The 16,855-nt window shown below is 45.9% G+C and overlaps 1 protein-coding gene across 1 annotated transcript in view; it reads left to right on the forward strand.

Moving 5' to 3' along the window:
• The window catches only part of GDPD5 (glycerophosphodiester phosphodiesterase domain containing 5), a 124,089-nt gene that overhangs the window by 53,729 nt on the left and 53,505 nt on the right, over positions 1 to 16,855 (forward strand). The window lies entirely within an intron of this gene.

A 16,855-nucleotide genomic window follows, 5' to 3' on the forward strand; every position in this document is an offset into this window, starting at 1 on the left:
GGCCTTGGCCACCGGCGGGTCCATCTTGGAGCCGGCTGGCGTTGGCTCTGTCAGACATGGGGGAAGCTTCCAGCAGCTTCTCACGGAAGCCACCCCTGTAGCCCCCTGGCTACCAAAGCCTTGCCACGCAAACCCAATACAGTCATGTAGGAGAGCTGTAAGATTAGCGCTTTTGCTTGGCATGTTTTACAACCAATGAGCAGTGAACCAGGAGAAGTCTTGAACATTGACCATCTGGGTTATTTTCAGTGTGAGCTCTTTTGAATTTCCAGGAAATGTCCTCTTCAGGTTACCTTCTTAAAGGAGAGTGGAAAGTCAGGCTGGTTGTTGTCCTGCTTTGAAAAAACTCTCAAGTACGGCAAGGTAGAGAAACAGCAGTATGGCAGACTTGCTATTTCTGGAACGCCTTCCACTGGAGGAATTGAAGTGCTCTAATCAATCTGCAGCTCTTGAGGAGAGGGATAATTATTCCCATTTTTACAGAGTGAGAATATGAGAGAGATTAAAATGTCTTTTTCTGAAATTGCAAACAATTATATGGCGAGGAAATGAACTGAGCTTTCCCTCTAAAGAAGTCCTTCCTCCCAGCGTGCTTTGGTTGTCTTCAGGGGCACCCACTGGGCATCCCAGCAGAAATGTTAAGTTTGCTCCGATTCTGGAAAGGTGAATCGGGAATGTCCCTCCCTCGGGGGCCCAGTATCTCATCTCAATTGCGATGTCCCCTGCTCATTGTGTGTCTTTATGCTTTTGCTGCAGATGATCATATGGTAATAAATGAAGAGAAGAAAAATAGATTTATTTGGACAGTGCCATTATCTTGGGATTTGAACAGTTCACGTGCCGGTTTGCCATTGGAAAGCAGCAGGAGACAAAGCAGTTGCAATGCCTTTTTCAACACATGCATGGAGCAATCGGACTGTCGCTCCTGCTTAAAACAGGATGGAAACGACTTAATTCTCTTGTCTGCAAGTTGGCTGCTTGCATTTTAGTCATGGTGATGGGTACTGAAAGGAAATAGTTGCAGGAGAATCTCATGGCTTCCCTCTAGACAAGCGTGGCAGAGTTGTTCGTATATAATTTGACTTTGCTATGCCAGAATTATAAACATCACAGGAAATGCCCAACTGCAACAACAGCGTTGCATGATTTGTCAGAGCTGCTGGAAGGTGGAAAGGGGACCTTGCATAAGTCAGATCTTCACCTTCTTTGCTGCAGCTTTTATTAGGCAATAATTTTTGCTTATTGTCATCGTCATTTTTGTGCCTTCCAGACAGCGATTTCTGAATAACACAAGCATTTAGATACCTGCTGCTTTATAGCTTTCCTTGCTGCTGTCCTCAGCTAGAGGCCAGCTGACCCATCAGGCAGGATAGCTGGATAGTCCGCCCTTGCAAATGCCTTTTTAAGCTGCCGTTGCCTGTCACTTGTGACACTGATGGAAGGAGAAGAAGGAGCCTATGCTCCATTTCCACGTGGGGAGATAGAATCATAGAATCATAGAATCATAGAATCATAGAATCATAGAATCATTGAGGTTGGAAAAGACCTCTAAGATCATCGAGTCCAACCATCGACCCAACACCACCAGGCCCACTAAACCATGTCCCTAAGCGCCTCATCTACACGTCTTTTAAATACCTCCAGGGATGGGGACTCCACCCCTTCCCTGGGCAGCCTGTTCCAATGTTTAACCGCTCTTTCAGTAAAGACATTTTTCCTCACGTCCAATCTAAACCTCCCCTGGCGTAACTTGAGGCCGTTTCCTCTCGTCCTATCACTTGTTACTTGGGAGAAGAGACCAACACCCCCCTTGCTACAACCTCCTTTCAGGGAGTTGTAGAGAGCGATGAGGTCTCCCCTCAGCCTCCTCTTCTCCAGGCTAAACAACCCCAGTTCCCTCAGCCGCTGCTCAGCAGACTTGTTCTCCAGACCCCTCACCAGCCTCGTTGCCCTTCTCTGGACACGCTCCAGCACCTCAACGTCCTTCTTGGAGTGAGGGGCCCAAAACTGAGCACAGTATTCGAGGTGCGGCCTCACCAGTGCCGAGCACAGGGGCACGATCACTTCCCTACTCCTGCTGGCCACACGATTTCTGATCCAGGCCAGGATGCCATTGGCCTTCTTGGCCGCCTGGGCACACTGCCGGCTCATGTTCAGCCGGCTGTCGACCACCACCCCCAGGTCCCTTTCCGCCGGGCAGCTTTCCAGCCCCTCTTCCCCAAGCCTGTAGCGCTGCGTGGGGTTGTTGTGGCCGAAGTGCAGGACCCGGCACTTGTCCTTGTTGAACCTCATACAGTTGGCCTGGGCAGATGTTCTGGTTTGCCCTTTGGCACCACTTCTGTTGATGCTCCTGGTTTAGCTTGCTGCTTCTGCATCTGCTGGTGTGGGCGTGGCCCTCTCTGCAGGTGGACCAAAATGACCGCTGCGAGACAAGCTTGGCTTTGGGGATGGCAGGTCTCACATGCATAGCCTGTCACCTTGTGTGGAGGTACAACGTGTTGGTATCTGCTGTTCATATAAAGCAGGGAGCCAAGCAAGATTGTCCTAGACCCGAATTGAGTCTAATCTGGGGTGTAACACAGGAGTCCTTTCATATTGCCACTGCCAGGGTGAGCTTCTTGGTCATTTTGTGAACATCTGGTCCTGCTCTCTGTGCATCTCTCCTTTGACTCCTTCTCCTTTCAAGTTGAAGGCTGTTTGTCTTTCCTTTTGAGGGAAGGTGGAAGACCTCATATTGATCTCAGGAATGGCACCCATTGCCTCTTTTACAGTCAGGTTTTTGTCTTCCAGCACTGCCTGGTGATGCTCTCGCCCTTTCAACCAGCAAATAAATCCTTGGGGGTGTTATTTTTGGGCCAAGCATCATGACAAAGTAGCATTTTTAGAGTTTGGTTTGCAGACATTTGCTGCCAAGAGTAAGATGCAAGGGAAAGAAATTGTCCAAGGAATAAGCTTACTGGCTGTTTCTTCTCCCAGTCCAATCCTTTGCCCTTGAATCTATTTGACATCGGTATCAGACTATTTGGGATAGGACTATTTGCTCTGAACCAGAGCACTTTACAACAGAGTTCCTGTAAACACTCCTGAAATACAGTAATTCCCTTTAAATAGGGATAAATATTCAGTATTTATCCTATCCACCATTCTGCCTAATGAAAGCCATGCTTATTAAACTCGTAAACACCGAACAGGAAAGAGCTGGAGGCACGTCAGAGCCTGGGATTAGACTGAGCTGGACAAACTGCAAAAGCAGTCTGGGGCCAGGACAGAAATAGGATCAGCAAAGGCAAATGCGGAGCTATTTCCTCTGGCATTGAGCGATCTGCTGGGATGCAAGGTGGCTGGGCCACAGCTTTGCTGAAGGTGTCTGGGGGTTTTAATGACTACAACCTTTTCTAGGCCTGGCAGAGGACCCATCTAGCCAAATGTCTTATTTCCAACAGGAGCCAGAAGCAGACAGCTAGGGAAAGACCTTCCAAAACCCCCAGAATGTGCACAAAATGATCCTCCTTCTGGTAATCAGTTTTTCTGAGATTACTTGAGTAAGAGGTGGTACTGAGACCATTACATTTAATAGCCTTCATCGGCTCTATTCTTTAGTTAACTTACATAGTCCTTTTTTTTTTTTTTAATTAAACCTATTTTTAATCTTAAAACCCATTGCCCCAGGATGTTGGTGCTTTAATTAAAGTGAACCATAAGCTAAGTGCAAGTCAACAACATCACGTGCCTGTGAAAAGGGCTGTCATGAGACTGGGATGTGTTAGCAGGAATAACATCCTCAGGAGGCATCGAGGATGCAGTCATCCTGCTGCTTGACGCTGATGAGAGCTCAGCGGGGATGCTGTGCCCAGCAAGGTGTTCCACTTCAGACAAGGCTTGGACCTCATCCACTTGGTCTGTGCAAGAGCGATGGGCTGTATTGTTGGTTTTTTTTTTTTCCTAGATGAGCCTCATCAGTAGAGACTGAAAGAGCTGGACCTATTTAGACTAGAAAAGATAGCTGCCTCCCCTCGGCCTCCAAATATGCAAAATGCTTGGTAAAGAGAAAGGGAATAGTGCATCATTAGCATCAGTAATAGCTTTATAAGGCACCAAAGAGGACTCTGGTGCGATACTCGAATCCTTCCGTTAGCATTGTCAGAAGCACTGGGTATCGCTGCTTGGGAAAGATACAGTAGATTAAAAACACGCTGTCAGGAGCTGTAAAAGTGGAGTAAACCCCTATCGCTCTGTCCTGTTTTCTCATGAATCAGAGGCTCCCTAAGGGATTTTTGTTCACCTCTGTGCTGAATGAAAGAGGGAAGATGTAATTGCAGGAGGCGGAGCTGGTCCAGGACATTATTATTGCTGCAGAAAGTCCCCTGGGGCCACTAATAGCCAAGAAACAGCCCTGGCTCCAGCTGTGCACCGTCTCTGGAACAGCACAGGAATTCCTGTCACAGCACCATCGAGAGTTCCCAGCATTTTTTTGTGGCGATTATAGCTGCTGGGATACAGTTAGATGTTGCCTCTGTTCAATGAAGTATACCTAGAGAGAAACTGGTCCTTCCTAATGGCAGAGCGTGGGGGGAAGGAGGGGAAGGCAACTATGGGTTGTCCCTTAGTTTGGATACCTTTATCCCTTTGCTTGCTAGCTGGGCAAGCGAAACTGCCCGATTGCTCCTCAGCTTTGCAAGGCTGCAAGCCCTGAAGCCTGGAGGGAATTAGCGGTCCTGCCTGACTACCCTTTCTGGTTGTGTTTTTGGAGGCTGGGAGCCGAGGTGTTTTACAAAGTGTAATAATGTTATTTTTAGAGATTTGGCTCTCTTTTTGTTGCATCTGTTGATCTACAGTTCAATTACGGCAGCCCCAGCAGGAACACATATTTCAATAATATGTTCTCTGCCACTTTCTTTGACCTGCTAAATTGAATTGTAAATGGAGCATATCACAGCTCAGAAATCTCATTCATGGCCTTCTCTAACAAGGTGTGCAGAGAGCTATTAGCCTAGTCTTTGCAAGAGTCAAATAAGATATGTCTGAGGTGTGCAATGACTTACTTCAGGAAGCATCTGGTTAACTATCGAAGCCTCAGCAGCCAGAGCAGTAGGAATGTTTTTTCCTCCTTACTTCAGACCCATTCTCTGTTAGACCCAGTTTCTTCCTTTTTCTTCCCATTTATTTATCGGCAGGGGGGTTTTTTTCAAGACCGCAGCGTGTTACCTAGGAGTAGCGAATCAGCCAAAACCTTTGCAGTGTTTGAAGTGGCCAGACTGGCTCAAGTTGATTGTGTTGACAGATTTATCCTTCCAATCAGTCCATCTCCTGCCTGGAGAGGGCTGTAGCAAATGGAAAAAGTCCCATGCCTTATGAGATTTGAAGTACTAAGCAAAGACAGGGAGAAGAGAGAAAGCTGAGGATGAAGAGTAAAAAGCAAGAGCTGGGGAATGTGTTCAAGTGGAGTTTTGCACCAGATGTTCACGGTCTTGTTTGGTAGATGGAGAGATAATGAAGCCTTTGGACAGGTTACAAAGTACCATGAGAGCTGACTGATGCACTGTGGAGTCCTGCAGGCTGCTGCCTGCTCTCTCTTGGGTTCACGAGTCTTAAATCCAACAGAAGGATGAAAGCTTGATCCCTCTGCAGCCTCTTTAAGGTGAGGGAATTGAAGCCCAGGCGCCTTGATTCTGTTCCCGATGTACATAAGGTCTGGTAGGTCAACATCTGCTAGTCAAGTATATTGATTTGCTCACTTAAAGTCTTCAAATCCTTGGCGTGCAAGGCACTTTCCCTTTATTATATCCCTCTGCAATATGAGATTCAGCTATTGGATGTACTTCTGGCAGTGAAGGCTGATTGCATCCTGGGCTGTAATAGTGACAGTGCAGCCAGCAGCTTGAGGGATGTGGGTTTTCCTCTCTGCTGACCCCTGAGAGACCACGTCTGAGCACTGGGTTTGGTTTGGGGCTCCCCAAAACCAGGCAGGCAATAACAGACAGACTCCAAAATGGTTGGGCCTGGAGCCTGGGACATACGAGGAGAAGCTGAGAGCTGGGGTTGTGCAGCAGGAGAAGGAGGGGATCTTGCTGCTCTCTGCAACTATCTAAGGAGCGGTTGTAGAGAAGATGGAGCTGGGCAAGAGGCAATGGACACAAGCTGTATCAAGGGAAATTCCAGTTAGACAGTAGGAAAGTTTCTCTCCATGAGGGTGGTCAAACCCTGGAGCAGGACCCAGAGGAGGGTGGGAATTTCCATCCTTGGAGACATTCAAACCTTGCTGGGACATTGCCCTGAGCAACCTGACCCGAGTTGGCCCTGCTTTGAGCGGGAGTTTAGAGCAGAGCCTGCCAGAGGCCCCCTGCTGCCTCAGTTATTTTATCTTTAAATATTTATTGGGGTCTACATTTGATCTTTGACACTGATCAGAGCTAATGAGCTCAAAATCGACCGGGATGGAAAATTGTTCACATCTATAGTACGCAAATCTCTGTTTTAAGGACTATGCATTCACATACCATGAGTTGTTAATGAAAATTTGTAACTTCACTGTAGGAACTGAAGTATTGTACCCATTGACAAAATGCTCCAGCTGATATTTGTTCTTTTTTATCCGCGGTTCCTGGTTCTAATGGGTGCAGCTGGGAGATGTAGTCATCTTTCATCTTCAGAGATGATTTAATAACTTGCTTGAAAAAGATTTTCTTTTGTTTGTTCGAATGGGGTCCAATTGGGTAATCCGGAAATGAAGAATCATGCCTTCAATTTTTCTTTTGTATTCACTGGATAAATGTTACTTGCCTCCTTTCCGCTCTGAGCTAATACTGATAAATGCCTGCAGGAAATTGATTCTTGAAAATGTCAGAAAATAGTGTAGCGAAGACTCATTAGTAAACTCTTCAGGTCGTTTAAATTCACTCCCGGATACAATGAAAACACACTTGAGTAATGGTGGTGCTCCAGTTTGAGTCCAGCTCTTGTATTTGCTCTTGAGGTAGAGAGCGGTCATTTAGGACTACGTGGCCTTGATCCTTCAACAGAATCCATTCATTTGCTAAAGGCAGGTGCAGGCCTGGACCGGTGGATATTTAGGGACACAAGGATGGCGTGCACTGCAGGAAGATAAAATACCTCTTCTGTCATGCTGCATTTGCAAGTTTGAGGGCCTGGTTGTCTTGGATGTCTTTGCGAATGCTGTCTCAGCGTGGCGATTTATGATGTCTTATGGGAAAATGATAAATATCTTACGGCAGGGAGATGGAGATGAGATTCATCCACAGGTTGCTTGGCTGCTCTGGTGAACATAGCTTAGCTCTTCTGAAAGCTCTGCGTCTAAACTGGTAGGTGCTTTCTTCTGGGGTGAAGGCTTGAATTTAAAAGGAGTGATGAGAGAAGGAATGTTTAGATGTGTAGTGATGGGGCCAAGGACAGAGGAGGGGTTCAGGGACACCTCACCATAGCCCAAGGGAAGCCAGTGGGCATCTGGACATCTGGTCTGTGTGGAGCTATGGAGGTACTAACATAACTTGCTTGAAGTTACTGCTTGCTCTAGTGGATTTGATGTTCTTCTAACAAAATTGAGTAACCCTGGTTTGCTCCTGGATGATGTCCTTAGAATTGTAAACAGATCTGACCAGGGTGTATTAATTCAATGAAGCAGTCTAAAATAGCTGTTGTCTAGAGATCCTAGTGCTGGCAGGGCAGAACTGATGTAGGATGTTTTTTTCCGACTATGGATGTGACCTGTGACGGGGAGAAGTCTGAAGCCAACAGAGCATGGACCCAAGGCTGAGTTGCATGCAAATAAAAAGCAAATGAGATTGGTGGCTAGGGTTATGGTAGCAGACTGGCGTTCAAGAGGCTGAGGTCTGTCCCTGTCACCTGCCCCTATCCTTAGCATGTCACATCACCCCTCCAGACTTCTGGGTTTTCCCCTTTGACTTTTCCATATTGCCCAGTGTGGTGGGTTGACACTGGCTGCCCACCAAAGCCGCTCTATCACTCCCCCTCCTCAGCGGGACAGGGGAGAGAAAACATAATGGAAGGCTCGTGGGTCGAGGTAAGGACAGGGAGAGATCACTCAGCAATTACCATCACGGGCAAAACAGGCTCGACTTGGAGGAAAAAAAAAAAAAAATAATTTATTACCAATCAAATCAGAGTAGGGTAATGAGAAATAAAACCAAATCTTAAAAACACCTTCCCCCCACCCCTCCCTTCTTCCTGGGCTTGACTTCACACCCGATTTTCTCTATGTCCTTCCCCCCCGGGCGGTGCAGGGGGACGGGGAATGGGGGTACCCCCCCCCTAAAACCTTGCCATGCAAACCCAATATACCCAGTTTGCAGCTGCAGTTGTTCCAGCAGCATGGTTGGATGGGTGGAACTGGAGAAAGATGCCTACGTTTGATTTTTTTTTTTTTAATATGTGTGTGTGTGTGTATGTGTGGTCAGATCCACATTCTGTTGTTCTCCATCTGCTTGTGCATGTCCTGACCGATGTGCTGCCAGGTTTTGGGAGGACTCAGTCTCTCTGGGGTTTCCTCTGACCAGAAATTCCAGCCTCAAGCTGAGATGCCCTCCAGCAAGAAATTGCTTTAAAATGGTATACTTCCTATAAAAGGCTTCCATTTTTCACAACTTGAATTTTTCCGACAAAAAAAGATCACAACTTGATTTTTCCGGCAAAAAAAGGGGGGAGGGGGAAGACATTGTCAAAAGGCTTCTTCCTGCTCTAGTTTGATTTTTATTTACTTATTTAATTATTTTTAATGAATGAACAGGAGCTTTACTGTGTTCAGGAGACAGAGAATGGGTAGGGTCCGTCATGAAGACTGAAAGCCACGAATTCCCAGAGGCGCTTTGACTTGAACAAGAGCCCTCTTCATGTCGGATGACCGGCGATTCCAGAAACCAGTCTGTCCCTCCGATTGCTCCTTCGTTTCTAGCTGGGGAGCGCAAGCTATGGTGGGAGAGGATCTCCAGCAGGCACATCTGCCACCTCGTATGGCACGCCGTGGTCCTGGCTCGAGTGGTGGTATTTGCAGAGATGCTGGAGGGAGCAGACTGAAAGTTGAGACTGTTTAGCTCCCCTTGTACACAAAGTTGTTGTGAAAACCCTCTCTGGTCACGGGGACTGGAGGTGGAACATGTTTCTATTAATGTTGGTCGAAAGAGACCCACGGGTTGGATGGTGGGGAGATATTTCACACCATCTAGTTGTAGGTGTTGAAAGCGAGAAGATGGTTTCAGGGGCTCTTTATATAGCCAACAAAGAGGGCCAGCTTCCTCCAGAGCAAATTTTTAGATCATTTAATCAGAACCTTTTTTTTGGAGCAAACCTCTGGTTGACTGTACGTGGAGACCACTATAGCCTCACATGTGTAGATAATAATTCTTGTCCAGGGTAGCTATAGATAAATACACTTGCTATTTTTTCAGTATGGAGCGACTTCCTTCCACATTTTTTTCAGTAGCTGGTTATATTTATTAGAAACAGGCTTAATGTGTCTGATCACAGAAACCTCTGACCAGAACACAGATCCTATCAGCAGGCGAAAAGGAAAAATAACTTCAACTAACTTGTTAGGTTGGATTACTCTGCACGATGTTTATTGTAACTCGGTGTTAATGTGGAGGAGTGAGTCAGATGTTTTTATGGCTCTGGTTTGCACTGACTTTTTCCAAACGTGGGACCATAGACCACTCAGTTTTTGGATTTGGAAAGCCAACTATTTTAAGAGGAAGGTTGAAAAATACCTATTTAAAAGGAGGAAGGGGATCTCTGAACAGTTTTGGCAGAATAAACCTCGGTTCTGCTCGAAGTAGCCATGAGACAAGGAGGGAGTTCACTCTGCCAAAGCATTTAATGATGAGTGATTTCCTGGTGCTGTGTGAAATATAAATTAACAGCCAAGAGGAATGCAGAATTGAAAGGAAACTCAGCTTATCCACTTTCCTGAAATAATGAATCTAGCAATAGAAGATTTTTGGTTCGAAGCCAGAGTGCAGGGAAGTGAGTTGGAGTTTTTTCTGTTGATTTTAGTGGGCTCGTCTGATCCTTTTTGCTGCCCTTCAGCCTCCCCGCCGTCACGCTGTCTTTCCGGTCGGTAGCAAACGCTACCCGTCTTTGCTGTCTCTGCTCTTCAAATGAAGGTTGGGTCTTGACATAGCGGTCTGTGGAGAAGGGCTTTTTTTTTTTTCCTCCTTGCTCTGTGGTTTAGGGTTTTTGGCTTCTCTTTGTAAATGATAGTGATCTTTCTTGATTTGAGGCCCTCCGTGCTAAGAGAGCTTTAAGTCTGAAGGCAATCAATAGTTGTTTATTTTTCTATCTTTTTTTTTTTCCATTTTGCTGTTTGAGCCCCTTTTTCAACGAACTGTCTTCTGTTTTATTGAATTTTTGTTAAAAGACGAAGGCACCTATAGAGTCGACTCACTTGAATTGTGAATGCAGGTTTGTTCTTCCCTTCTTTTAAGCCCCCTTACGCTCTCTGTGAAGGGTTTTCATGGGGCGTTGTGAAGAAGAAAATTACGGCACCCCACTTGCCGCACTCGTCTGACTTAACCTTCTTCCACAAAACAGTATGTTGTTTCCTCTGACTGGTCTCAGTGGTGGCTTAGTGTAAAGTTGTTAACGTCTTCTGGCTTTTAGTCTTTTAAAGAAAATATCTTTTAATCAGGAAAAGAAATCTGCTTTGTTGTGCATCTCCTCTCTTCCAAGTGACCACAACCTCACCCCTATTTCATAGAATCATTAAGGTTGGAAGAGACCTCTAAGATCATCCAGTCCAACCGTCAACCCAACACCACCAGGCCCACTAAACCATGTCCCTCAGCGCCTCATCTACACGTCTTTTAAAGACCTCCAGGGATGGGGACTCCCCCACTTCCCTGGGCAGCCTGTTCCAATGTTTCACCACTCTTTCAGTACAGAAATTTTTCCTCACGTCCAATCTAAACCTCCCCTGGCGCAACTTGAGGCCATTTTTAAGGCTCTTTAGGTGAAATCCTTCTCGCTGTGGCTTCAGCTGCTCTGGGAGAGCTTTGGGGACCTACTGCTGCAGAGGGTTTGATGTGAGGATCTGTGCAATCCTCACAGTTGGATGTGAATCGGAAGGGGGACTGTAAAAAACGTCTGTTTCCATCCGTGAGCTGCCATGATTATCTGTACTGGTATAAACTGGGGCAAGCTCCCAGCAGCATTGCAGCAGTGGCATTTGACTTCCTTCACCGGAGAGCTTCTAGGGATGCACAAGTTGGAAGGGACCCAACTTCGCCCACGCTGAATGATTGCTGGACCGTTGTTTGCTATGAGCTAATCCGTGTAGGAATGGAGCCCTAATCCATCCAGCACTGGCATTTCCTCTTATCCATTCACAGTTCAAAGCAGGCTTCTCTCTTTCCAGTTCATTTTGAAACTCTACGTTGTTTCTGGGTGCCAGAGAGGATGCTGGAGGCGGTGGGTTTGCTTTAGAGGGCCTCCTGCAGTTTTATCCCAAGGCCAGGAGATGTAGGCGCATCTCAAGGATGCAAGTCCTGCTGCTCGCTTGGGATGAGCTGACAGAGGTCTCCAGCCACCACTGCAGGTGGAGGAGGGTGTTTCAGGACCAGTGTTGACTGGGGTGACTCTAGCAACTTCAGTGAAGCAAAATGTTTATGCTTTGCTTCACCCATGGGCTGCCAGCAAATCAGCTGGCTCTAGCCTTAGCTTTTCTTGGCTTTAATGGAGCAGACCTCGAGCCAATGCGACCTCCTCCTCCAGCTGGGTGCAAAGGAGGAGCGAGGGGGGCAGCTTAGCTCATTGCACAGCATTTTGGTGACCTTTGGGAATAAACCTGGCAGTAAATAAGCAATTTAACATGGTCTCACATGTTGCACCCCTCTGTTTTGCCTGCATGCCCCAGACAAGGCTTGGGACATACTTTCTGGTAGACCCAGCTTAATTATAAAAATATTTAAACCTCAGGAAGAGGGGCAAGTGTAAATGCAGTGATAGCCACTTCTGATCAATGGAGTCTCACCCTGGGCAATCTTGATTTTAAGATCTTAAATGTTCTTTCTCTGTTCTGAGTCCAAATCACACACTATTTAGATCCTGACGCTGTGCTGATCTGCTTTTTGGGAAGATAATGGGCAATTTGGTGATCTAAAGGCTCAATAAGGGTTCATCAAGTAAATTATCAAATGGACATGGTTCTGTCCTCTCTAGAGCCGCACAGTGTTGAGTTGTGTTCACCCCATAATTCATCAGGGAATAGCTGTGGCAGACAAATGCGCATTAGCTCTGCGCGTGGCTAGAGGATCGCTTTCTAGTGACAGCCGGGATACCTTCTCCAGAGAAACTTTTTAAAAAGCATGGATTTGTTGGTTGAAGAATTTCTTTGGTTTACAAATGGTATCACACTAAGAGATGTCTTCCAGCATACGTGCGATCAGCTAGAATGTAGAAAGGGGTGAGAAATCTCATCGCTTCTAATATAGCAAGTTTGACTAAATTGAAATAGTCCCTGTAGGAGGGGTAGGTGGGAGTGTGTATGTAGATGAACTTCATAATATCTCCTACAGATATTACAGGAAATAAAATAATCTTCCTGAGCCTCTCTGCTTTGCTGCGCCACCTGTGCTGGATGGTAAATAACGCTGCGACATTCGTCTGTGTTGGGGATTGCAGCAGAAGAGGCTGGCGCAGACTTCAGTTAACCAAAACTAATCCCCAGATGGGAAAATCTCTTCTGTGCTCTGTGATACGAAGTTCAGGGCTGTTTTTAACAAGTTAGATTAAAACTCGCAGCACAAGAGCAGGCAAAATGGACGAGCCAACTTCACAGTTGAATCTCAAACTAGCTCTTTCTGTGGCAATTTCATTCAATTTGTTTTTTTTTTTTTTTTTGCCATCATCCATTACTTTGGAGTTGGTTATGCTCTCACCTGACATAGGGTGGGGATTGGGGATGCACAAAAGTTGTGGAGAATGTGGATGAAATGCTGATTTTTTTTTTTTTTTTTTTTTTTTAAGGATTCTGTGATTTAAAAAAATTTAAAAAATCACTGACAAACTGCAACTTGGTAACACGCCTCAGTCTTCATTTGTTTCCTTTTGGGGCTCTTCTGATTATGTCTGTAGATACTCTTGGAGTAAGAAATCTTATTCCTATTGCTACAAGTGGCCCCACAATAGGCCTGAGATCGCAAGCACACTGGTATGTGTAAGGTGCCTGGTTTTGGAAGTGCTTCTGCAGCGCCAGATCTTCAACCTGTGCCTGATCCTTTTAAATATTCTCACTTCAGAGTCACTTCTCTTCTTTTCAGTGAGACTCTCTCCACCCTCCTTTGGGCTGTGGCCATCTCAGTGGGTGTGCTGTGCAAAGACCTAGTCCATGTACCAGCTGGCTTTTTTTTGAGCTTAACCAAGCACATGGTACATGTGCTGGAGGGAAAAGGAGACTCTTCCTTTAAAATTAAATGTCGGTATAATGAGGTTAATACTGGTTTGTGCCATTTTGCAAGACACCATGGCTATATCTGCATTAGCAAGTAGTGTGGCCCAAGAGAAGAGGGTTGTGGAAAGAGATAGATAGTGCTGAGATCCTGATATTCGTGGTCCAAGCACTCTGGAGGTGGTGGTGTGGCCACTTAGGACTAGCTCTAATCTGGTCCTATGGTGCCCATTGGTGGTTGAGGTGCGTTGGGTTCACTGTTGGAGCACATCTTCTGGTTTAGCTTCACCCAAAGCCCTTTAGTGACGTGAACCGGAACACAGAAAGCAGGACAAAAGGGTGAGCTACTTCCAAAATGCATCCTGGTAGGAATGAAGGTGCTAATACAGATGTGCTTGGTCAAGTTCATTTGCAGGACAATACTGAGTGCTGTGTGAGCTGCGCATGTTTAAGCTCAGTGCGAGTAATTGGTAACTAGTGAGCACGTCCACCTTCTTCCTGTGGGAAGAGGGAGAAACAGAAAGGGAAGGGTGGCGAAGGGAAGGTTTTCTAGAACAACTACCAAAATGTCACTGCTGACATTCTTATAAAATCTCACAGAGCTGAAAACGTGGACATTTTTTCAAGCACCTTCAGACTTTCTAGCGGTTCTGCCCGAGTTTCTGTAGGTGAAGTGGCGTCGTTTCCTCCACCCACTTGTGGCTGTGATTGAGTGATCGGGATGACATGATTTTAAGTCTTTTATTTTTGGCAGTAGAGTCTTGAAGCTGTTGCACGTTGCAGATTTCACCTTGCTTTAAAGCATGTGGGAGCTTGCAAAGTAGGGACCTCTAAAGCTCTTCTGATGAGGGGCTGTTGGAGGGAGGTTGTACAGGACCCGGACTAAATCCAATATATTGTGCATGTAGGTCAGATTCACGTAGGTTCGGATTCTGGTTCAGTTTGTGCTGAATAGCATCAGTGGTGCTGGGAAGATGTTCCCTGTTCTTCTGAAAGCCCATCTGGAACTGTGCTTGAACTCACTGAAGGATGTCAACCCTTGAAGAATTTGACTGGATTTTCACAAAATCAGACAGGCAAATATATCTGGCAAGTGCACCATCAAGGACAGACCAAAAATAGCTTTTGGAGAGTTTGACAAAAGCTATGCTACTTGCATGTAAATGAGGGGAAAAATATATATACGGAAAAAAAAGCCCAACCATGTTCTGAAGTCTTTTCCTTGGCTTGTTTATCAAATCAGTGTCATCCAGTGCATGAATACTGGCCAAGCTTATCCCATAATGACCTTTAAGGAGCTGGAGGATTATTTTTTTTTTGTGGCAATGTTGGTCCTCAGCACTTGAGATACTTTAAACCTCACTTGCCTTGCAAAAAAAGTTAAGCAATTCAGCAGTCGCTGATGGGTGCAAGGAGGGATTAGACCCAAATGGAGAGGAAAAAAACCCGCAAATAGGGAAATTGAGGTTTGAAAGCTTGGAGATCTGCAGACTGGAAGGCATCCAGGAGAAAATAGTCATAGTCTGCCAAAAGGGTTAGCCATCACTTTCTCCTGGGGAGTTTTGGTGGGATGGAGCGAAGGTGAGAGTGGGTTTTGGTTTGGGTGTTTATATAATCCAGATGTTGCATGGGTGGATTTTAATCTGAAACTTCTTGGTTGGAAAGGGTTGGCTTGGCTGTGAAGCGGTGGTCGGTGTGGAGGAGGTTCATCGTGGAGAGATGTTGCAGCCTTGCTGCTGCTTTTGGGACTGGGGAAGGCTGGTGTTGGCTATGGAGCTGACGTAGACGCTATGGCTGGCATCCTGCTACCAAAGGTGGGGTGTTTTGCGGGGGAAAACCCCCATTCCAGCCTCAGCGCTTTCCCTCCAGGAGCTCACCTGTGCATATAGGTGCAGACCTGCGCATGAGGTGGGGAGATGATAGTCTTTAAGCTCACGGCAGAGCAGTTTGGCCATGTGGTTTTGAATGTCCTCGGTAGGCGCGCGGTACAAGTCCCTTCGTACCACCTTCTGGTTCCTTTTGCCCCATTTATCTGGAACACAAAAGCCTCACATGGGAATTAGGCACCTGGAACTACTGAGGTTTGATCGAAGTTGGGTAACAAGCTTGAGCTGAGTCGAAGAAAAGTTTTAACTGTAACCCCTGGCCAAGAATTGGGAATTTCTAGCAGAAAACATCATTTCTGGCGCAGCAAAAATTAAATAATTCCAACCCTTTTTATTGCTTTCTTTTTCTTTTGGCACTTTTTATGAGATGGAGCTTACAAGGAAGAGCTGTATCACAAGATTGGTATCCAGGGTGATGCGTGATGAAACATAGTCAATACACAGTTAAGTAAATAGCTTCAGCCCTTAAGATGGAAAGGGAAGGCAAAGAATAGTAGTGTTTCTTATATCACCAAAACCGTGTTTATATTGTTTACGTTGTTTTGCGTAATTGAAAAGCCGTGAGACAGTTCACTAGAGAAAAGGGCATTTTCAAGAGATTAATGGTGTGCTCAGGGTCTAGAAGGAAATTATAATAGTAGAGTTGCTCATACACTTTTTCAATTTTCATTCCTTCTTGCTTATTCTGGGAAGAGAGGATTCATTTGAATATTTTCCATAACGAATTTATTTCAGTGTTTTGTTCTGAACAGACTGGGTGCTGGTTGAAACGGAAACATATGTGGACTACTTAATGCCTGCAGAGTAAAACCAACAAGGAACACATGGAAATGGTGCTGGTTAGGGACAGTTTTCTTGTAACACTGTTCTCTTCGCGGATGTCCTTGTGGTTTAGGATTTTACCCATGCTATTGGAGCGGGACACTGAACAGATGTTTTAAGGATATTTTTTTGGGGGGAGGAGGGGTGTTGAGTATTAATTGAAACATTCGCCAAAAACTGAATGTTGGTGTAAATATCTTTCATCCGATGCTGGTGTGGTCTCCCCTCCTGCCGTATTATTTGCAAAACACTTACGTATGTGGTGGTGGTGGGAATAAATGTTGCGGATGGGTGGTTTGCCTCTGCAGGATCTGGGTGCCCCGGGGGAAGGAGTAAGAGTTCATATGCCTGTGTAGTAGTAGCGTCCCTAACCTGCTGCGTAGTCTTTGCCATGTGATCACTACTCAGTCATTTAGGCTGAACCCATGAGAGAGTAAGATGCCAAGTTGCATCTCTCACATGTGAATGGATCAGTTAATTAAACAATTGCCTCAAAAAAACATAAACCAAAAAAAAACCCCCAAACAAACAAAAACCCCAGCTCTGTATCCAGAAATGCTCCCTCGTTCCATATGCCCTGAGAGCTGGAGAAATGCTGTCCCAGCCCTACATAAGATGGATCTACGTAAGTGACCCCTCTGCCCAGAGCTGGGGACCAGGGTTGCATCTCCCACTTCCCTGTCGTGGTTTAACCTCAGTCGGCAACTGAGCACCACCCAGCCGCTCGCTCACT

Source organism: Aptenodytes forsteri, unplaced genomic scaffold (assembly GCF_000699145.1).
Source record: "Aptenodytes forsteri isolate BGI_AS27 unplaced genomic scaffold, ASM69914v1 Scaffold231, whole genome shotgun sequence".
Taxonomy (NCBI): domain Eukaryota; kingdom Metazoa; phylum Chordata; class Aves; order Sphenisciformes; family Spheniscidae; genus Aptenodytes; species Aptenodytes forsteri.